A 23,123-nucleotide genomic window follows, 5' to 3' on the forward strand; every position below is an offset into this window, starting at 1 on the left:
TCTTGCTCTGCCACCTAGGCTGGAGTGCAGTGGTGCGATCTCTGCTCACTGCAATCTCCACCTCCCGAGTTCACACCATTCTCTTGCCTCAGCCTCAAGTAGCTGGGACTACAGGCGCCCGCCACCATGCCCGGCTAAGTTTTTGTATTTTTAGTAGAGACGGGGTTTCACCGTGTTAGCCAGGATGGTCTCGATCTCCTGACCTCGTGATCCTCCCGCCTCGGCCTCCCAAAGTGCTGGGATTACAGGTATGAGCCACCTCCCGCCCCCCGCCCGCCCAGTCCATGTTTTTTAAGGACCTACTCTGTGCCTGACACCGTTTCTTTAGGCACTGGTGGCTACAAGAATGAACAGGCTGACAAAGTTCAGCTCTAATTGAGCTTATATTCCAGTGGATAAACAAATACATAACAGCAAAATGTTACATAATGACAAGAACTATGCAAAGAAACAAGTAGGGGGATGTGATACAGAATGACAGTGGCAACTTTAGGTGTTTGGAAAGGCCTCTCTAAGGTGCTGACATCAACACTGAGGTCTGAGTGATAAGAGAGAGGCAGCTGCATGCAGGTCTGGGGGTGAGTGTTCAAAGCACAGCACAGAGTTGATACAAAGTCCCTGAGGCAGAACTGAAATTGGCATACAAGACAATCTATCAACAGTGACAGAGTAGAGAAGTAGAAGATAAATTCTTAGAGAAAAATAGGGGTCAGATTGAATAAAGAATTTGGAATTTATTCTAACTGTACTGGGAAATCATTGGAGGGTTTTAAGCAGAAAAATGATTTTATCCAATATACCCTTTGAAAAGATCACTGTGGCTGCTCTGTGGAAAATGGATTGTATGAAGACAGGCATGGAAGAACAGGAGTCCATTAGGAAGCTACTGCTATTACCTACTAGGAAAGATCATGGTGGCTTTGACCAGAGTGGTGGGAGTAGAAAAGAAGAGAAGTGGATGCCTGTGGGATTTATTTTGGGAGTAGATCTAACAGAACTGGTTATTTCCATGTAGGTGGAATGACAGAAAGCATGAAGGATAATTCCTGGAGTTTGCAGGTGAACAGAATCAATGTTCAATTTGAAGTACATGTGTGATGTCAAAAAAGATGTCAAGGAAGCACTTGGATACAGAATTGCAGCATGGAGGAATGCACAGTGCTAGTGTGGAAGAGACAGGTACTACTCACTGTGTATTCCTTTGCTTTCCTATATTTTTTGATCCCCTCTGCATTTTGGTGGGTCACATGACTGGTTCTGGACAATGGGCTATGCCACCTTGGGCTGAAACGTAGAAGAGGGAATTTGAGTTTTGCAGTGATCCCTCCTGCTGCTGCCACAGAGAACAGCAATGTCCCAGATGGCAGAGCCCTTTTCAACCTGGGTCCCTTAGTGGGTTATGTGAAGCAGAGTCACCATTTCCTCTCATAACCTGTATTAGTCATATAGGATGAGACACATAAATCTTCTGTGTCAAGCCAGTGAGGTTTGGGGGCGAATTATTATTATTATTATTATTATTATTATTATTATTATTACTGTAGCACAACTTAGCCTGTACTGACTACTACAGCCAAAGAAATGGATTAAGACATTACCAGTAAAAGGATACTTTCTAAAATGATGGAAATGGACATATTCATTTAAGGAGAAAGTCTAGATGGAGAGAAAAGGGGAGACCAGTCTAGAGCCCTAATATGCCCCAGCAAGCAGGAGTTGAACAGAAGAGGAAAGCAAGTGTTGTGTGAAGCTTAGAAAGTTAAGAGAAGAGTCATAAGAACAGGATTCTTGGTGTTGAAGTGCTGAGTATTGATGCAGAAGGGATTTTGCAGAATGCATAGACACTGCAATGGCAATTGAGTTTTCCCTAGACACATGGGTGTGAGAGAGAGACTGTGCTGTGATTTCGTAGAATTAAGTCATGACTGGAGCACAACACACTAAAAATGTCACACTGATAAATAAACTATTTCAAGCCAGCAGGTCAGAAAAACTGAGGATTTTTTTTTTTTAATCTGGCTCACAATTGGGCAGAGGCATATGTATTCAACACATCAAGCTTTTCTAACCTCACTCCAGACTAGGTTAGATGCTCCTCCTTGGGGTTTCCACTGCATCCACGGGATGCCTCTAAGGGTTGGTATATGGCAATTTAAGTGTCTGTTTCCTCAGATAATATCTCCTCCAAGACACTCTCCAGTGCCTACAGTGGTGTCTGCCACAAAGCAAATTCTCAGTCAGTGTTTGTTCAATGAATAAACAGTCTTCCATGGCACCTGCAAGAGCACCTCCCACAAATATAAGGTGATAAAGGTCTGGTTGTTAGAAACATAAGACACTATGTTTTTATTAACATCACATGACTAAGAAAAGTCTAACCCTCTGGTTCAGATTCCTCACACATCATAGTCCATCGACAAGTATTTAACTGAGTGCCTGCTGTGCACCAAAAGTTGTGCCATTGGAAAAAAAAGAAAATATCTATTTTAGCCTCTATCCTCAAGGAACTAGCAATGCAGTTGAAAGGACTAGCTAATGACTATGAAACCATTAGAGAACAGTAGGAAATAGTACACAGTTAATTGAAAAACTGAATGGCAGAGACAATGAGCATTACAGGAGTATGATAATGAGAAGACATAGATAAATGTAGAATGAAATAATATCCAGGAAAATTTCATAGAAGAAGTGGGACTTTGAGGGAAGGTAAGATTTGCAAGACTGAGGAGGGAGAGATGGAGAGGACCGGAATCAGAATGGGTGGGAAGGTAAGGTGGGGCCAGATTAGGAAGGATCCCAAAAGTCAGTGAGGTGCTAATGAGAGGTGACAGCGTGCTGGCAGCCCTCGCAGCCCTCGCTCTCGGCGCCGCCTCGGCCTTGGTGCCCACTCTGGCCGCGCTTGAGGAGCCCTTCAGCCTGCCGCTGCACTGTGGGAGCCCCTTTCTGGGCTGGCCAAGGCCGGAGCCGGCTCCCTCAGCTTGCAGGGAGGTGTGGAGGGAGAGGCACGGGTGGGAACCGGGGCTTCGCGCAGTGCTTGCGGGGCTGTGCGCGGTGCTTGCTGGCCAGCGCAAGTTCCGGGTGGGTGTGGGCTCAGCGGGCCCGCACTCCGAGCAGCCAGCTGGCCCTGCCGCCGGGGGCAGTGAGGGGCTTAGCACCTGGGCCAGCAGCTGCTGTGCTCGACTTCCCGCTGGGCCTTAGCTGCCTCCCCAAGGCACAGGGCTCGGGACCTGCACCCCGCCATGCCTGAGCCTCCCCCGTGCCCCGCCCCGCTCCGCCGTGGGCTTCTGCGTGGCCTAAGCCTCCCGGATGAGTGCCGCCCCGTCCCATCAACCACCCAAGGGCTGAGGAGTGCCAGTGGAAGGCGCGGGGCTGGCAGGCAGCTCCACCTGCGGCCCCTTTGCGGAATCCACTGGATGAGGTCAGCTGGGCTCCTGAGTCTGGTGGGGACTTGGAGAATCTTTATGTCTAGCTCAGGGATTGTAAATATACCAATCAGCACTCTGTCTCTAGCTCAACATTTGTAAACACACCAATCAGCACCGTGTCTAGCTCAGGGTTTGTGAATGCACCAACCCACACTCTGTATCTAGCTACTCTGGTGGGGACTTGGAGAACATTTGTGTGGACACTGTATCTAGCTAATCTAATGGGGACTGGAGAACTTTTGTGTCTAGCGCAGGGGTTGTAAACGCACCAATCAACACCCTGTGAAAACGGACCAATCAGCTCTCTGTAAAACAGACCCATCAGCGCTCTGTAAAATGGACCAATCAGCAGGATGTGGGTGGGGCCGGATAAGAGAATAAAAGCAGGCTGCCCTAGCCAGCACTGGCAACTCGTTTGGGGTCCCCGTCCATACTGTGGGAGTTTTGTTCTTTGGCTCTTTGTAATAAATCTTGCTACTGCTCACTTTTTGGGTCCACACTGCCTTTATGAGCTGTAACACTCACCGCGAAGGTCTGCAGCTTCACTCCTGAGCCAGCAAGACCACGAACCCCCTAGAAGGAAGAAACTCCGAACACATCTGAACATCAGAAGGAACAAACTCTGGACCCACCGCCTTTAAGAACTGTAACACTCACCGCCAGGGTCCACGGCTTCATTCTTGAAGTCAGCAAGACCAAGAAGCCACCAATTCCAGACACACTAACTTATGCCATTCATTCAACATTTAGTGAGGCCCCGCCATTTGCCAGGCACTGTTGTAAGTATGGGGTGTGTGTGTGTGTGTGTGTGTGTGTGTGTGTGTAGTTCCTGACCTCATGGGGCTTACATTCTTAATAAGAGGATAGATAATAATCATTGAAAAACTATGTAGCAAAATTTTAGATTGTGATAAAGGCTGTGAAGGAAGACAAGATAAGAGATACAGAGAGATGGGGGAAGATATTTTCTATAGGGGAATGTAAGAGAAAGCTTTTCTGTGGAGCTGATATTTTTGAAGGGACTCACATAAAGTGACAAGATGAAGATAATAGTGGGTTCCTGGGAATCAAAGTGATATGACAGAGTATTTCAGGAAGATAATGCATAATGTAGAGAAATGTGGAGAGTCAATGAGGTAGCAGCAAGGAAAATGGAATAATTCAGAATCTAAGAAGAATATACTAGAAAGCTTTAGTTATGGGATTTATTTTATATGCTCTCTTTTAAACATCAGAGGTATTGGGGGTTTTCCCTATATATATTTAGGTCCTGTAGTTGAAATGACTAAGACATGAAAAAAAATGATGCTCTTTTATCTGTTCCACCGCTTATACCTCACTCATGAACACTGTAGCTCTCAATCTGTTGACAATAGTCATTTTCCAATATTACCTATTCTTCCTATCCTATAAAGGAACCTACTGTCCATCAGACAGGCTGGTGTCCTTAGAAGACAGAGAAATAGAAGACATGGGCCCTCTTGCCCATCTCATCAAAGTTAGACTTATGAGTATCGCATGGCTTTGTGCCCAGCAGAAGAGGATTAAGGTTGCCAAATCTTTGGATAATAACAAGCTCCAATCTACATAACACCTGGTCTTTACAAACCAAGTCATTATGAATGTGATCCAAGTTGTCACTCCAGGGGTTTTATTATTTCCACATTAGTCGGTGTTGTGTCTTAGATATATGGAGGTTGCCGGCTTGTTTAGTGTGGATTGAATGACTGCCTCTCCTTTCTTTGCTCTGGTTTGGTAACGTTAGAGAGCAGTGGGGAAGAAGGGATCATTGTACTATAGATCTCTTGGTCAGTCAATATTATTGGAGGATGAGCAGCAAAACAGTGAACCCAGATAATGCTGGGCATTAGAGTGGGTGGTACGGGCTTCTAAGACAGGGATCAGAAGCAAGGGTCCCAGAACTGACTGTATGGGGCTGATCACTGTCCAGCCTCCCCACAATGCTGCTGTATGACAAGAAGACGGAGCCAAGATCCTTCCAAATATTCATCAAACCATCTGGTTCTCTCTCTTTCCATTAAGCCACTTCCATCTCTTGCCTGGACACTGGCTTCCCTGTTACACTCTTGCCATTTTCTTGGTTTCTGCACAGCATCAAGGTGATCTTTTTAAAGTCTAAATTAGATGATATTGTTCAAAGAGATGAAACCACCCATTGGTCACAAGCACCTGCCCCTCTGCCCCTGCCTGCCTTTCCTATCCCACCGCACTGCAGTTTTTCCAGGCTTACTCCTCTCCGGCTACCTTGGCCCCCGATGGGTTCTTCATGTGCCAACCTCTTCCAGCCACAGGCTCTTTGGCCATGTATCCTTCTTCTTCCCCTTTCTTGGCTGATGCCTGCTTATATGAGATGCAGTGTATCTCGGTGATTAAAAATGCACACACTAGTGCCAGACTGCCTGGCCAAATCCTAGCTTTTCTACTTATCAGCTGTGTGACTTTGAATAAGTTGCTTAAACTCTCTATGCCTCCACTGTAAAATGGACTTGAAAATAGTGTCCACATCTTGGGGTAGTTATGAGGATTAAATAATATATATATATAAAAAACATTTAGCCTGTAGCCTAATATCTAGAAAAATCTTCATAAATGTTACCTCTCATTCATGATTGGGTCTCAGCCTAAATATCATTTCCTCTGAGAGCTCTTGCCTGGTTCTGATCTTCCTTGCTACCCCCGCTCTATTGCATTCCTTTTTTATTGCAGGACTCTTTTCCTTTTCTTTCATATTATATATTTAGGATCATTTGCATACCTGTTTATTGTCACTGCATTAGACTATAAATGTCATGAGGGCAGGGACTCTGTATCTCTGAATAACCAATACCTAGTGCGGTGCCAGGCACATAGTAGACACTAATCAAATATGTTGCTGAGTGAATGACTGAGGCTGATGGTTCAGGACTTAGTTTGTGAGTGTTGAGCGTCTGCTGGGAAAGCATTGGCACCTCAGAGGGACTGAACTGGGCCAAAAGCCAGTGGAGTTCCACTACACTACTTTTCAATACATTATCTTTACATTGTATTTTAAGATGTTGACACATCAAAATCAAATTACTGGACCAAGCTCAAAACTTCCATTTATATGCCAGGATTAAATGCTCTTTTTTGGCAGAAAAAATATTCAGATTTGCCACAGAATCTCATCCAACCTGGAACTGGACTGAATGAATTGTGTAAATGAGACAATCATGGTTCTTTTTGTCTTCCTCCTTTCCTCCTGTTTTGTCCCCCAGAGTGACTGAATATTTGACTCAATTCGCTGCTTCAGTGGATGGGCCATTGTAGACCTGGGCAGCAACTCCCTGGGTGGCAAGTCCAAGATACTGGCTCATGTTTGCATTTATCACTTGTGTTTTAGATTGGGCTTCTTTATCTATGTGCCTTCTTTAGCTCTTCCTTGTTTAATGCCACTGCTTGTTTATTTCATTTCCATAGCACTTTCCCATCCAAGCTTGTTAGACTATATGGAGAACATCATGTTCAGAAAAAGCAGTGGCAAACACACACAACAACAACAAAAATGTAAATTTACACTCTGCCTATACTTGGCTAGCATAGGGTTACTTTTCTCCGTGATTCCCTAATGGGAAGACTCATTAGGTCTTCCCAATGGAGACCTAATCTCAACAGACTTTCTCCTTCCACCCCCTCTCTTCTGCCATTGTATTTTTGTTTTGTTCATTCTCATTGGAAGCCTGGTGGTGATTGGGGCCTTTGGCATCTGTGTGTGCAGGGTTATGGGAATTTCTAATCTCAAGGTTATTTTCCAACCCTGGCACATTCAACTATTTCTTACACATAATGATGCCACCTTTTTTTTTTTTTTTTTAATCAAGCCTACCTTCTTCCAAATACTTTCTTTGTTCACTTATTTTTAAAAATTTCTGTTCCTGCTCTTACGGTCTTCATTACTGACATCCGTTTCCCTGCCTAGGTTATCCTTTTAATGTTTCTAACCTAATCTAGATTTTGAGAGCAGTGTTTTTATTAAGAACCAAAGCTGACTATGTTGGCAAGAAACTCGTGTTATGAGTAAAATATACATTTAAAATATAAATTGGGAATTTGAGCTAGAAATGGAAAGAGAAAGTTAGAATGAGTCTTGTGCTTGCATTCTTCTACAAAATTTGTATGTAATCACACAGTTAGATAAAGTTCAGACATCTTATACTCTTTGACTATACTGAAATATATGTTGTCAGCAGTGCCTTAATGAAAAGTGATTGTTCTCTAAAGGAATCAAATGTAACAAGTTTAACATTCATGGTTCTTTATTTTTCAAAAATAATTTAGATTTCATTCTCCTTTTTTATTTTAAGAAGCCCAACAGAATTACCATATGACTATTATCTCATATCCTAGATTCAAAAACCAGGAGACCAAATACAAACAATGCCTCAGAGGAGAAAAGTTGTGTCTTAAGAATCAAAGTACTCTTGGGTATCGTAAGTGATTGCTGACATAGAGCAAAGGGTTAATGAGAATGGGCTGGCATATTAAATCAGAATGCATGTTGAGAGCAAATTGCCAGCCTAAAGGAATATATACATATCATTGTCTCTGGTGAGGGAGGGGGATAAATAACTACTAAGATGTCCATACCTGACATTCTCAGAAGTCATCCTTGATATCTTTTTTTCCAGACAGATTGCAAACACAAGTCTTTCTCCCATATGGGGGTGTGTGCAGGGGGTGTGGCCTGAAAATGCAGCATTGATTCTGGGAAAACTGAAACCTGGGAAGCCTGGGTATAATAGTTCAAGAAAACGGAAATGTTTTTCTTTGGCTGTTGTTCCTGAAGTTACTTAAATGAGACTCATTGGCTATTGATCTGTATATATTGAGATTACAATAAAACATAATGGACCAGTTTCTCTCTCCCCTGGCTCACAGGATTGGCCTTTTATCTCTTGAGAGTAATAAATCATGGTCTTGGATTTAAGAAAATATTCTGGGATCTGGATGGCAGCTGATTTATTTTTAAGACAGTGATGTCAGGAAAAAAAAAAGCATAACCCAGAATGTGACTGTAGTGCTTACTGGGAGAATAGCGATTGCTGTTTAAAATATTAAGTAAGGCTTCCCTACTTTCAGAACCCATCATCCCACAGCAAGCTGAGTTGAAGCCCCTTACCAATATATTCACATCTTTCTTTACAATGGCACTTACATTCTTTTGATTTCCTTTTTTCTGTGACAGATCCTAGCTGCTCTATTTATCTCTTGAATCTAATTTGCTCTATGACATCAAGCTTTAATTTTATCATTATTATTTTGCTTCATTTTAAGCACCCATGGTGTGCCAGGCATTGGATAAAATAGAAAAGATACAATCCCTGCTGTCGCTGGGCTCACACATTTAAAGAGATTTGACAGGCAAAATATCCTGTAATTGGCAAGAGGGAGTCCTCATGCTTCCCCCCCCCGCCCCTTCTCCCTTTTGAAGCAACTTCATCTCTCTGAACAAGCTTAAGAAGTTCCCTAGATCAAAGGTGTCAAAAACCAGAAGGGTTTGGAACAAGTGTCAGAGAGTAAGCAAACGACTTTCTGAGCTGTGACTCTGCTCCTCGACTGTCCACGTGCTCTCCGCTGTCTGCACTCCTGCCTCACCTGGACTGACTCGGACTCTCCACCTCCTTCGCTGCTTCCGGCATCGGCTACCCAGGAACCTAAGGCGCTCCTTCCCGCAACTCCGTCCCCGCGCCCCGGGATTGTAAATCCTTTAAACAGAGGCCCCAGAGCTAGGGGTTTTCCCAAGCTCTGGTGGGCGTGGGCTGACAGTCGCTGGGAGCCCCGCAACAGGGGGATGTTCAGGCAGGTATGCACCCAGCTCCCAGCGTTTCACGGAGTCACCACAATGTTTCCCTTTCTCTCTCCCCCACGTATGCTGCTAGGGGTACTCCCCAGCTAGGATTTTCTTTGTCTTTTCTCCTAGTAACACCGAAGCCCTCTCGTGCCCGGGGACTGCAGAGGAACGCCAGACCATCCGGACCGTGCGGGATGGCCCGGTGTGTGTGTTTTACTGTGTGTCTGAGTGTCGCGCATGTGTGCGTGTTGGGGTGCGTTATCAACAGGGGCCTAGGGCACCCCCACTCTCTCTTGCTCTCTTCCCCCATCACTTTATGGACCTCCGAGGCGCAAAGCGCTCGACCCTCTCCTGGGCTCAGTGGCTTGGGTACTCCAGGCTGAGCTTAGCTGGAGAGTCCCCTTACCCAGCCCGCACCGGCACCCCGAAGCTTCAAAGTTGCGGCAAACAGTTGCGGGGAGCAGAGGAACTGAGGTCGAGGCCAGCGCGCCCGCGGTCGTTCGCCTTGGGGAGCGGGCTGAGCCGAGGGTCCTGCGGATGCGCGGCAGAGGCGGGGGGCGGGGGGCGGAGGAGAGGTGGGAGAAGGAGGGGGCCGCGGGGAGCAGCTGCCAGGGGAGGCGAGGCGCAAGGTGGCTCCCCGCGGCCCCCGCGGCTCCCGGACGCACCAGGCAGCCAATGGCTGTGCTGAGGTGTACAGCAGATGGCGTCCGACTGCGCCGTTCCTTCCTCCTCCTCCTCCTCCTCCTCCTCCTCCTCCTTCTCTTCCTCCTCCTCCTCCTCCTTCAGTGCTGAGGAGCCAGAGTCGCCGCCGGGTTGCCAGACGCTGGAATGGGTGGTCTTCCGACACACACCACCATCTTTCTTGCGCTCGGGAAGCTCGGGGCTCAGCGGCTCCCAGAGGCTACGGCGGCGGCTCTGGCAAGACGGGTGAGTGCCAGCGCGCAGAGCCCCGAGTCGGGGATGCCGGGCCCCCTGGCCGGCCGGCTGGCTGGGGCGCGGGGTGGCAGCGCCGGGTATGGGGGCGCGCCGCCGGCGCAGACTTTGCTCTTTCCTCGCCGGACAGCCTTCGTCGCCCCTTCTCCCAGCCAGACGCGGGAACTTGGAAGCGGATCTTCTCGGATGCCTCTGGCTTGGGGCTGCGGGAAGCGTGGGCTACCCGGGGCGCAGTGTGCGGAGACCCTCTAGGCGGTCGAGGACGCCCCACGAGGCGACCTGAGCACCGACCTCATGCAACGGGACCGAACCGTGGGACCCGGGCAGCAGGAGCTCTGTTCCCTTCACCTCCAGCTTGCTTTGAGGGATACTGATGAAGGAAACCGGGGGTCTCCCATCCTGCGCGGAGAGCCTCGGGGCCCAAGATCGAAAGGCCGGGAGTTGTTCTGCAGGCTTTGCAAACAGGTTGACTGAGGGTTCCCTTTCCCGTAGCGCCGACTGCGAAATCTGCGCGTGGGCGTTCAGTGCCAGTGGAGGATAGCTGAGCAAGCCAAGAAGTTTTGCAGCTTCTTCTGATTTATCGGTGGAGTGTCAGGAGGCTGTAGCAACAGTTTACATTTCCCCTGTCCCTGCGGGGGGCTAGGAGCAAGCTGGGGTCAGACGTGATACCCTGTTGTTTGTGGAGAGGAAACTGGGAACGGGGCGTGAGAGTGAGGGGCAGGGAGGGGGGGACAGGCATATTTTCTACTGCATCGCCCATCTGCTCCTGTCCCCTTTGCTCTCTTACGCATCCCATAGTATTAAAGTTATTTGAATATGCAGATGAACTCCGCTCTTTGGTGACCACGTATTTTGAATTTGAAGTTGGAAAACTTGGCAGGGGACGAAGGAATGTTGAGGAGGGGGCGTTAAGCTCTCTCACTCTATCCCTTTTTAAAGACAAGAAAAAAACTTTCGTTGGCGAAGGTGGTACTTTTTTCTTTTGGAATGTCTGAGCTCTGAGCTTCCCTTAAGAGGTATTGCGATTCAATACTGTACGGTCAAGACGAAGTTCGACTAAGATTATGGGACCGTGGCATATTCTACGGAAGATACCAGGGTTCCTTGGTGCTCTGTTCATTGCCAGGGTGGTCTGCTGAAAGCCGGCAGTTTCCCACCCTCAGACTCCTTGGAGCTCTTTAAATGACGGTCTGCCTGGTGTTTCTCAGTGGTACACCTGCGAGTGCTCTGTTATCATGGAAATGGTAACCCATGCAGGTAGGGCTCATGCCAACCAGACTGTGGTGGTGTGTGTGTGTTTGTGTGTGTCTGTGTATACGTGCGCGTACGTGTGAACGTGTGTGTTTGGAGTTTCCTTTTAACAGGTAATCTTTGGATGTCAAAGGGATACAGTTATTTGTTTGGGAGTGTCAGGGCAATCTGAGTTTGTTGAGTAACTAGGAGGAGGTAATCTCCAGGGAAGCCTTTTTGTGCTCTTGACTCTCTACTCAGCAGTTGGTGAAGGCTTCCTGAAAGCCACTTAGGGTGTTACTAACCAAACCAAGAAGTCTTACTCAGTGGTGAGTGAAAGCTCATGTCTTTGTGGGTTAAAAGCTATTTATAAAGTTTCTGTCTTGAGGCTTCACTTTGATAGACTGCTGTTTTTAAACCTTAGTGCCATTAATAATAGGAGGCTTCTTTTGAAACGTCATGTGGCCAGTTCTCTGTTTTCTGAGGGTAGTTGATCTAATCTGGTAGATTCCCTGGAATTGTTTTATTTTCTATACCTGGGAAGTGTGTGTGTGTGTGTGTATTTGTGTGTGTGTTTTCTTCATCTACCTGCTGAGAGTTGAGGGTTAGAAACTCTTTTTCATGCAAATTTAAGTGAAAAAAATTATGAAGAAAATTATCCTGACCCTGTGACGATATACACGGATACTTCTGAAAAAATTGTGGGTGTCATTGTTGACTTTAAAAAAATCGGATAGTCTCGTATAAATCAGCACAGACAGATCCAGCAGCCCTGAACACCTACAAACCATTCAGGGTTTTGGATATTCTAGATTAATCTGTGATAAAGGCTTGGAGATATGTGGTCCAGGAAAGGGCTGTCTACTGTTGGTGGTCTTTGATAGTCTGTTTTGAGGGTTCATAATACGATGAGCTCACTTTATGTCAACCTTAATATTTAAATCAATACTTGAGAAATGATCTTACAATATTTCTTAATCTCCCGGCCCATTGTTTTCCATCAAAGTTGTTGATTGTTAGAGAGTTGAAAGGCTAAGAAAGAGGAACACTGTTAGACAGGTAGAAAATAATTACCGATCATATAAACAATGTAAACACAGACTCTACTGTTTGAAGACTGACATTAACAAATTGGTAACGAGAGGTACCTTTCTGTTCTCTGCTGAGTGTGCCTTTTGAGAGAAAGTAGGGAAGAAATGAAAGGAAAATGGTACTAAATTGTACTTCATCAGAAAGGCTATGAAAGACCTTGTCTGCTTGCTACAAATCCTATTTCTGAAGGAATAACTCTTTTGTTAATATCAGCAAAAAGAATTTTGTCCTTAAATGATAGACTGAAAAAGCAGAATAAAAAGATAGGCACTAAGTTAAAGGAGGGAGAATGTCCAAAACAAGAACAATTCTAAAGCATGTCAACTCACTTTAATTATACTTCAGAAATTGAAACTGGAGTCGTATGATTCCTTTAAAGAAAAAAAGTCTTGCCAAAACTTCAATTCTGCTGTTCTGCACACTTTACAAAGATTAGGCATTAAAGTAATAACATCATGTCAAAAGTTTGAATAGAATGATGAAGAATATTTGACTGGTCCTATTTAGTTAACTGTGAAAATGACAAATGATACAATATATTAAATACATGATTAAGATAAACAGATTAAAGAATTCTAAGTAGTGACAACTATACTAGTTGATAAGAGAAAAAGAATAGCACTATTAAGGCTTCAGAGATGCTCTACAGACAAAGCATAAAGGCTGGGTCTTTGAATAACTATTGGGTATTGTAGTATCAAAAACTACATGAGTTACTTAGATATGCTGTTGGATTTTTGAATATGGATTGCACATAAGTGCTTCATATTTTCAAAAGAAGACGTTTCCCAGTATATAACTATAAAAGAAGCTGCTGCATTAACTTTAACAGCAGGCAGCTTCCTAAATATAACACAGGTCCTTAATTTAGAGCTGTTAACAAGATTAATATCTGAGCGATAATTAGCATTTTAAACCTGTGAAAGTAGAGGGATTTTTTAACTCCACTTCTAGTCTAGAAATTTACTATTGTGAATTTTAGTGGGGTCTGTAGTTTAACAGATCTAAAATCACAGGCACCTTTGCTCCAAGATGATAAGCATTCTATTCCCACCCTTTAAAACTTCTCCATCTACTGAGATTATTTTGTTGATGTTTTTAGTAGGATGTTCAAGGGTGGTTATTCTCGATAGCTAACAGTGGCTATTTTTGAAATGAAGCCACGGAGGATTAGGTAGTTTTTGGTCATCTTGTAAGTATCTCTTGACAAAAGGAAATAGGAATCCCAGTCACTGAATTCCTACATTTATGCTTTCATTCTAAGCCATGAATCCTGGTATGGGCTAGTTATACAAAATGTAGAGATGTAGTTATTTTGCCAGGTTATAGTCCACCAGTGATTTAGTATGATCATTTTGTTGCTACCACATCAAGCATTTCATTTGAAAGGGAAAATCAAATATCAGTGAAAATTACTCCGTATCTTTTGGTAAAACTTTGAAACTAACTCTAGAGATGCTGTAGAATAGTTTCACTGCTAGTAGGGACTCATGCTTTTGGTAACGGGAATTGAATCTAAGCATGGTTTGTAAGCTGAACAATGAAGTCATCTGGCATCTATAAGAACTACTTTATTTTAAGTGTGTATATATTGTTGTGATGACTAAAACACAGTATGTATAAAAGCATCGCTAAATTCACATTAATTTTTGGTTACTAGGTATTTTTGCAATTTATGGATTCTAAAAACACAACTCTTTGCTGTGATGTGGAAATCAGTAGAATTTTTTGACGTTAAAAAGAGGTCCACATACTAGAAAAGGTTAGACGTTGACCTAGATGTGGAGATCTGTGAAAGTGTGAAAATGTTTCCTGCATGAATAAAAAAGGCTATCATTGTTGAACTTAGGTGTTTTGCAGCAAGGGACATGGTGCTCGCTTTTGATTTTGCCTTTCTAGGCATATTTTAATTATGAGCCTCTTGTAATTAAATATGCCATAGCTAAAAACAGAATCCTAAGTAACTAATGCACAAACGATTTTTCAATGCCTTGACTTGGAAGAAACTCGTGGCCGTGTTCCACTTGCCTGCATGAGGGCTGGCTGCTGATTTGTGTCCTAGTGTTATGTTAGCGAACAGCTCATTACTTCTGGAAAAATCACAATGTTGAGTAAGTTCTGAACTTCGTGGCAGTTAGGCACGATTGCCTTAGTCTTAGACTGCAGCTTTGTAGCAATGCGTATTTTAATTTTGAGTTCTTTCAGATGCTTATTTTAAAAAGCATACCATGTAGTATGCATACATGAAAGATTTTAATTATAATAAGACTAAGGCTTGCAGTAATCTCTTCTTGCAGAGTTTGCTTCTGGGCTCTCCTCTATTGATTTTTGCTTTTTGTGCTTACCTTAGACATATTCAGGGCAAGTTAGTGCACATGGATACAGCCTTACTGGTAAAAATATTGAACTACTTGTAAAATATTGAAATACTTGTAAAAATATTGAAATACGTGTGTACCAGTAGGTCAATGAGTATTGCTCTGAGCCCTCTGAAGGTCCCACTATCATCCTGGTCCTACAGACCACTCCCCTTAGATCACTTCTTGAGAGAGCCACTGGGTGTCACCCACCTGGTATGGCAAGGAGGCCTTGGGACACACTCCAGTGATATTTCCTAAGGCTGTTCTGATTGGCTTATGCCCCAGACCTACCAACTGGTAAATATTTTAAATATTATCCCTTGATATTTGTACTCGTAACAAGAATGAATGCAACCATTGGCATTATCAAGTAGTCGAACATCAAATGTTTACATTTTAATTTTCTCTGTGTCTAACATTTATAGCTGTTAAAACACTTAAATATTGTTATATTTATATTATCTAGGAGCCCAAAGGTATCAAAAACCCTTTCATCTGAGTTATCAATTCCTATAAAGCCACTCTACCTTCAATTTAATTTGTTTTCTTAGAAAATATAAAATAAGGATATTAAGTTCCTTCCTTCCTGTTAAGAGGAAGAGCCAAATTTCTCACCCAGGTCATCTGCCACCACTGTAAATTCTTCTACCCCACAGCTGTCTCAGACCACTTAATTAAAATGTATGTATGTGGGAGTAGTTCAACAAGGCTTCTTTCTTTTGGGGAAAAAGTAATTATTTTTTTTTCGATCTCTGTTTCTAGTCTTCAGAATTAACTCAATTTATTTCATATTGACTTCCATTCATTTTCATGATTAAATATTGTTAGTAGGGCTTTCATTTCATCTGACTTGACCCATTCTATGAACTGGAATATCTTCTGGCCAATCACAGAGAGGCAAGGGATGTTAATGACTTTGAGGAAAATTTTTTGGTGCTTTCTTCTGGATCTCTTCTAGCTAAAACTAAACTCCAGCACTGCTAGATGGTCCCTGAAAAACACATAACTTAAATTATGCTTCTTTGTTGAACAGAAAAAATAGGATTCCAGATACTACATCAGTTTAACTCTTGCCTGTCGTTAATTTCCTATTATCCACTTTCTTCTTCTTTTAGACCTATCTCTTTAAAGTCACCCACAAGACTCACACTTATTTAAAGTGGCCAAAAACGTTGCTTTCCCTACTCCTGTGGTCCCAGTTATCCAAATTGTATCTATTGGTCAAAATCCAGTTCCAATTATACTTCCACCGAGCTTTCACTGATGATGCCAATTCACAAAGCCCTCTCTCAGTCCGAACAACTCAGGTGGTAAATTCTAATTTTCATGTTTGATTGAATCTATTTTCTTATTAGCATCTATGTGTGGAGTTCTGATAGTAAAGGATTTAAATGGAGAAGGGCACCACTCTCTACTGAGAATTCTGGAAAATGTTGAAGAGGAGAGTGTGATGGAGAGTAGGGGCCTGGGTAATAACAGCCATTTGAGGATCTGTAAGGTAAGGCTTACTAATATCCAGGTAGGCAACAAGTGTGACTAGTAATTATTACTATTAATTAATTACCTATGAATTGCTGCATACCTAGCCAGGTACACTAGAATTTGTTTGTCTAATCCTCATAATAATGTTGCAAAGTAGGTACTGTTATTTAGTCCCATTTTTTTTGTAATAGGAAACAGAATCTGAGGGACATCTGGCACCTTGTCTAAGGTGAATGCAACTGGTAAACCACAGAGCCTAGATGTGCATCCCAGATTGTTGGACTGCAAGGCCTATTCTGCTTCTGACAAACCAGACTACCCAAAGCCTGAGGTTTTACTCAGCAGGTTCAGTCTTTACTGCTGCTGGAATTTATCCAAAATGCAAGAACACACACACTTACCTACTGCCAAGGCCTCTATAGTCAATGGAGATAACTGACAGGAAGAATATTGCCGAATTACTTCTACCTGGAGGTAGAAGCATCATTTGGAAATATGGAAAAAGGCTGCATTTTGATTTTGCACAGACCTTGTGCATGAAGATTATATCATCTTAAAATTGTAAAGAACTAGATACATTCACTTATAAAAGTGTTGGCTTCCTGAGGAACCATTGGAAAATTCAGAAAAGACAGACATATTTAGGAAGTCCACACCATATTTCTTTGTATTAATGGCTTATCATTAGAACAGAACTGTCCTGCCAACTATGCAAAGCATTAGCTTTTGAAATTAGCATAATTAATACAAAAAAGGGAAAATGAGTTGTTCGATGTGAGTGGGGGTTGCTGGTGGGTGCCTGGGTCACTCCTGTGATCTGGTCAGGTGAGTGCTCTTGTCTGTTCTCTTTGCTCTAAGTATATCTCAACTGGAAACTGTTCTTGGTCAAAGAGGACAACTTACTGAGAAGAGAAGAACTGTTCTTTAGTTGAGCATGTGTAAGAAGTCACAGTTCTGAAGATCTCTTTCTTGAAAGTATTTTGATGGCTCAGTATGAGTTTTCTTGACATGAACTTTCATGCAAGTGTATAATAAACTCATTTCCAATACTAATGTCTCGTAACTATTTCTAAACAAATATACTGTTGGAATCTGACCAGTTTCTGTCTTTGCCTTTGGCAGAATCATATAGGAAGAAGCTCAGAAAAGTCGAAGTTGTAAAGAGATTTTTACTCATTCCAGGAATGAGCTTTTTCACATTCAGGGCTGTTTAGAAGTGTGATCGGCTGTCTCAGGGAAATGTGAGTTGCCCGTCTTTGGGAGTATTCAAGCAGAGTATGAGTAACTACATGTCATGGTGCTTTGCAGAGAGGATGTGCACATTGAATATTCGTAGTTGAGATTTATTGAACATATATCGTGTGCCAGGCGCTACTCTACGTGGATTAACTTATGAAATCCTCTCAAAAAACTTATGAGGTTGATTGTATTATTATTATTTTTATTTTACCAAATATAGAAATAGTGAGTGATTTGCGCCAAGTCGGGAGTTGCATGCAGACATTCTCCTTCTAGAGCAGTACAGATCCTTAGAAATTGAACATGAGCCACAAATACAATTCATGTATGCAACTTTGTATTTTTTAGTAGCCACATTAAAGAAGAAAACATTGAAATTAATTTTAATAATATGTCTTATTAACCCAATATATCTAAAATATTGTCATTCCAATATGTATTGATTATGAAAGTTATTAATGTGATGCTTTAGATCTTTGCTGTATTACATCTTTAAAACCCAGTCTGTGTTTTACACTTACAAGCACATCCATTTTAGTTTAGCCATGTTTCAAGTGTTCAGTAGCCACATGTGGGTGGTGGCCACCATATTGAACATGCCTAGAATCTGTACTATTAACAACTCTACCCTACTGCCTGCCTATTGACAGAAGAGAGTTTCCTTTTAACGGTACATACCAGACTACATAGTAGAGGGTTTCCTTTTAACTGTACATAGTAGTCTTTGTGTATGTGAGACCATTCATTTGTTTATTAATGTTTTCTTTAGATACCAGCATGGATAATCTATTTAAAAAAGAAAAAAAAAAACACTTCCATGACTGCTTTCAAGAGCACAAATTCAAAACCCATCAGATAGGAAGATTTCTCTCTATCTCATTACTTTCATCTACTAAAAACTGAATCCCACATACCTTTCATTTTGGAAGAAGGGGCATGTCTGGCTTGCTTCCACTTTACAACTCTTCATACATATTATGAAATCACCTCACCCTTCTTGTTTCCAGCCTAATAATCCCAGTTTCTTTTTTTATTTTGATTAGTTTGTTAGTGTGTATGTGTAGCCTAATACATATGAAATGGGCATAGCCTAAAAATAACCTTTAACTAAGATTGTAAGTAACCAGTGTTTCTGATTTACATTTAATGCATATTTCTCAGCCCTCTTTTACTGTATCTTTATTATAATGACTGCAGTTGGAGATGACATGCAGCCCACCAAAATGATATTACTGATCAAATGGTAGTAATTTTTTTGTAGATTTGATTCATTTCCTGGCAGGTAGCATTCTTCTCAGTGATCTGAAGGGCTTTTCTCAAGTTGAATTTCTGACAGTAACAGACCCTCTGGGCTGTGACATGCTTCAATTGAAAAAACAGAATGTGGCATTCCTTTCATTGTGTGCAACATATAAAAAAAGTCCTGTGTTTCCTTTGTGAGTGCAACCTCTATTCAGCTGTACATGACAATGTGAAACATTTTAATAATTGCAAGTCTCTTTTGGTGGGGGGGATGCATATTTCACAGGTAGCTTAAATCTTACTTTAGTTACTTTTTAAAAGAATATTAAGAACAAGACCTCTGTTAGAAAAATTTTAAACTTCATAAAGAAGAACTACCTTGTGGAGATAGACTCTAAGGCTATGTCATCTAAGAGTATGTGCATGATTATTAGATGTTTCATTTGGATTACAGAGTTGGTGGAATAAAAACATAATGCTTGCGGATATAATATATTCCCAGTGAAGCACTTCTTTTATTTTTATTTTTTATAACTAAGCAGTTTTCAAATAGCAAGACAAACGAATGTAAAGTCCAAGATGCATTTGTTTGTAAGCTATATGAATAAATTCAAAGAGTATTTGTTGTGCACCTGCTGTGTCCATGACATAGAGTAGATACATGCAAGAGTAAAATGCCAATTGCAGTTTCTAGGAATTTACGGCCTACCTATGGAGATGTGACATGCACATTCTCTGTACTTGGCAAAGCCAGATCACTTTATTTATATATGTCTATCTCTCTTAGTAAGTATGAGCTCCATAAAAGCACAGAAGGCATCTTACTTATACTTGGATCGTTGCCACCTTGCAGGGTATGTACTCAACAGGTGTGTATTGAATTAAATGAAAGGGATACATTAATTTAATTTACCCATGTGAATTAAAATGTAGCTGTCAAGCCATATTTACAGTGGGACCATCTATATAAAATTTGGAATTCAAATAATGAAGACAAAGTCTGGTCTCAATCCTTTTCTACTCCTGTGACTGGATCAGCTCTGCTCACTCCATTGGTGACTTGTAACAAGTCAGGGCACTAGAAAAAGGTTTTCATCTGAAAGGAGTAAAGGAATGTGGACGTCTTTTTTCAACATGCCAGGATTCTATTCAGATGTACCCTTAATCATACAGTCATTCAATATAAAAAATTATTGTGTTCAGGGGATAAAGAACCTTATCATTCAGTCACACTAAGTGATCTTTGGAAGTATGCATATGGGAGGTGGGAAGTGGAGCAGGATAAAAGTGTATTTACGTATGCCTGCATAGGGCTCCCAATGTCTCTTGAAGAATATAGTGCTAAGCAATACCAGGAGGACCATTTAATATTTGTGAACAAAAGGAAGCAGCTAAAAATTAGAAATGCTATATAAGCTTCAGAGGTGAAGCCCCTTTAAGTATCCCATTAAGTGCATAGAATATGCTGCATTGCTAGTTTAACTATTTGAGCCAGTTACAGAACAGTGGCGGTTACCCGTGGGGGCATCAGATCATCAAGAAAACATTTCTTTAGCAATTTCCAGGCAAGGAGTTTATTATACTTTGATAGATTAACATAATTCTTCTCAGCCTACTGGGTTCCTCAAGGCAAGTTCAGCCAATCTTTATGTACTGGTTGCCTGTAGTGTGAAATATATGTACTATGGTTGGCCCAGTCAGGGTGCACTGTGATATCCAAGAATTGGCCATGCTCTTAAGGAATTTTCACAGAGTTTTTATGGAGTTAGGAGAACAAAGAAGGATGCTTCAAGGGTAATTATTGAATTTGTGGGGTTTTATAGGTGAGTAGATTCAGCATGGGAAGAAAGGAATTGGGCTCCCTGTCTACCTATTTGTTTCTGTCACAATTTTCCCAGCATTGTTTGGATTCTGGGTTATATATGCTAGACTTAAACACGAAGTATTTATATTTTCTTTAATCTTTAATGTAACATCTTATTTCATGGTGTTTTGAAGTCTGGGGTTAAGGAACCTAGTGGTTAAGATTCAACAAAAACAAAAAACGGCAATAACAATGCCCTCCTACGGCCTCACAATGCAGGCAGAAGGTTTGTCTCTGGTTTACTGGTCCACCTAGGACTTGATAACATTCTTAAACTCTGTGTTTTGAAAACCTGTGATGCTCACAGCACAGTCTAAATAAAGAGAGACCCAAATCCTTATAATCTAAGATAAACAGTTTTGTCCTGGCATGTGTCAGTGTGTGGCAGAAAAATGTACACAGGGACAGAATTATCCATTGATTTGGCAACAAGGTTGGCAAGCATTGTTCAGCAAATGCCTACAAGATAAAAGCACCTGAAATAGCAAAGTAGTTATTCATCCCCCAAAACTGAAAGCCAAGAGAGGTTCAAAATAGTATGAAATAATTTATTCTGTGAAGACTTAGGAAGGGGACCTAGGCTGATGGAAATATGGTAGAGCATTCATGTGTGCATGCACACACTTGGGTGCTCACACACATATGCACACACACATACAACCAGAAAGAAAACATACAGATATTTGAATGATAGGAAAATGATTCTAAGATGAGAAATGACAGGAAAAGAGGAGAGAAGAGGAGGGAAACAATTCAACTGAAAGGGAAAAACCATTCTCAGCTGTTGGGACTCGACATGTGTTCAGAAATATCATTTGTTCAAACCAACAAATGAGATAATTAGAAGGGGTAGAAGGAAAGAAATATAGGGCTCCAGAGGTTTCACCAGTTTCAAAGGTGAGAGAGATCTGAATAACACAATCAGATTATGCGTTCTCTTGGATTTAGAGAAGCTTTATGAACAAGAGCAAAAACGAATGGGAAAGAACTGAAATGGGGTGATGTAGTGAAATTGAAGGTTACTCATAATGTGCTGTCAGATGTTCATGTATAGTACATGAGAGCCCAAAACTTTCCCATTTAATACAAAGCAACTACTCCTGACCCTGTTTCCAGTTACTGCCTCATCCTTTCAAATTCTAGCTTCTGAAACTAGTAGAATTTGCTCAAGGTCTCCACTTTGCACTCACTCTTCAAATTACCAGTCTGTATTCTGCCCTCACTGGTCCTGCTGAAACAGTTCTGGCCAAAGTCATGAATTACTTCCCAGTTGTCAAATCCAATAGACATTTTCCAGTCTCTATTTATTGTGGTGATTAAAAGAAGAATCTTAGTATATGAGAGGAGCCAAGAATGGATTGGCAAAGTTCCCATGATCCTGCCATTTTGATTCTCTCTTTTAAAGCTGCCAAAATAACTACTGAAGATTTAGACAAGGAAAACGAGTAATTTTGGACTAAACGTAAACTGAAAAAGTTTGACATATATGATACTTGGCCAAAAAGAATAGCTACCAAATAAAGTTAAAATTGGAATTTTAGGTTTTGGAAATGGAGAAAGACACAGGTAAAAGGGAAAATTAATTAGAATTTATTAGTAGAAAATATCACAATGCTTTATGGAAGAAACCCTGTTAACTCTGCAGGGGATGAGAGGAGATGTTGCCTAATACACAGACATATTCCTCTTCCTAGAGGACTTTGAAGCCAAAAAGTTAAAAGTGGCAGAGTGTTAAAGGAATGCATAAAAAAGAACATGCAGTCAGACACAAATGTCCTTATGAGCACCAAATGTTTATGGATCCAGGGTGTGGAGAGAATGAAGGGCATACTTATAGAATATTCTGGTTGACCGAATTATCATGGAAATAATCTTTCCAAGAACACCTACAACCCTCTGTCTGCATAGATCTACATTTGCTTTCACCCTCCTCATGGCACTAGATTAATTTGCTTTCTTCACCTTGCTTTCCTGCTCAAATTCTGTCATTAGATCCACATGGTCTAGACTGGCATTCAAAATCTTACACTCTGAGGTCTCATACTTAGTTTTCCACCATTTGCTTCTATAGTCTCCTTCAATAGATCATCAGTGGCAGCTACACTTGTCCCTAAAATAAATCCTGTACACGTCTCCCTCCTGTGACTCAGTTCAAGCTTTGGTGTCTCTTCTGCCCCTCTCTGTATCATGTTCATCCAGTCATAGCTGAATGAGGTGAATATCTACCCCCACACTCTCCACCTCATGGTAGAGCCTGCCTTCCACAGCCTTTAACCACGAATCCATCAATGTCCTACCCAGGAATTCACACAAAAGACAAGCCAGGGGCTCCGAAGTTCTATGAGAAATATTTTGACGCATCTTTTAAAAACTCCTCTGTTACCGATCTAATAATTGCTGCTGGGGTTTCTCAATGAAATTCTTAG

At 41.9% G+C, this 23,123-nt stretch overlaps 1 protein-coding gene across 4 annotated transcripts in view; it reads left to right on the top strand.

Moving 5' to 3' along the window:
* The first annotated feature begins 10,039 nt into the window (after window positions 1-10,039).
* Window positions 10,040-23,123, top strand: part of THSD7B (thrombospondin type 1 domain containing 7B) — a 906,384-nt gene continuing 893,300 nt past the window's right edge. For 3 of the 4 annotated variants that reach the window (XM_063647426.1, XM_063647428.1, XM_063647427.1), the window contains exon 1: window positions 10,047-10,182. The gene's annotated coding sequence lies outside the window, so the exon portion shown is untranslated. Of the gene's footprint in view, window positions 10,183-23,123 lie in introns of all 4 variants that reach the window. The other variant, XM_054478924.1, reaches the window with a different exon arrangement.

The sequence above is a fragment of the Pongo pygmaeus genome, chromosome 11, assembly GCF_028885625.2.
Source record: "Pongo pygmaeus isolate AG05252 chromosome 11, NHGRI_mPonPyg2-v2.0_pri, whole genome shotgun sequence".
NCBI lineage: Eukaryota > Metazoa > Chordata > Mammalia > Primates > Hominidae > Pongo > Pongo pygmaeus.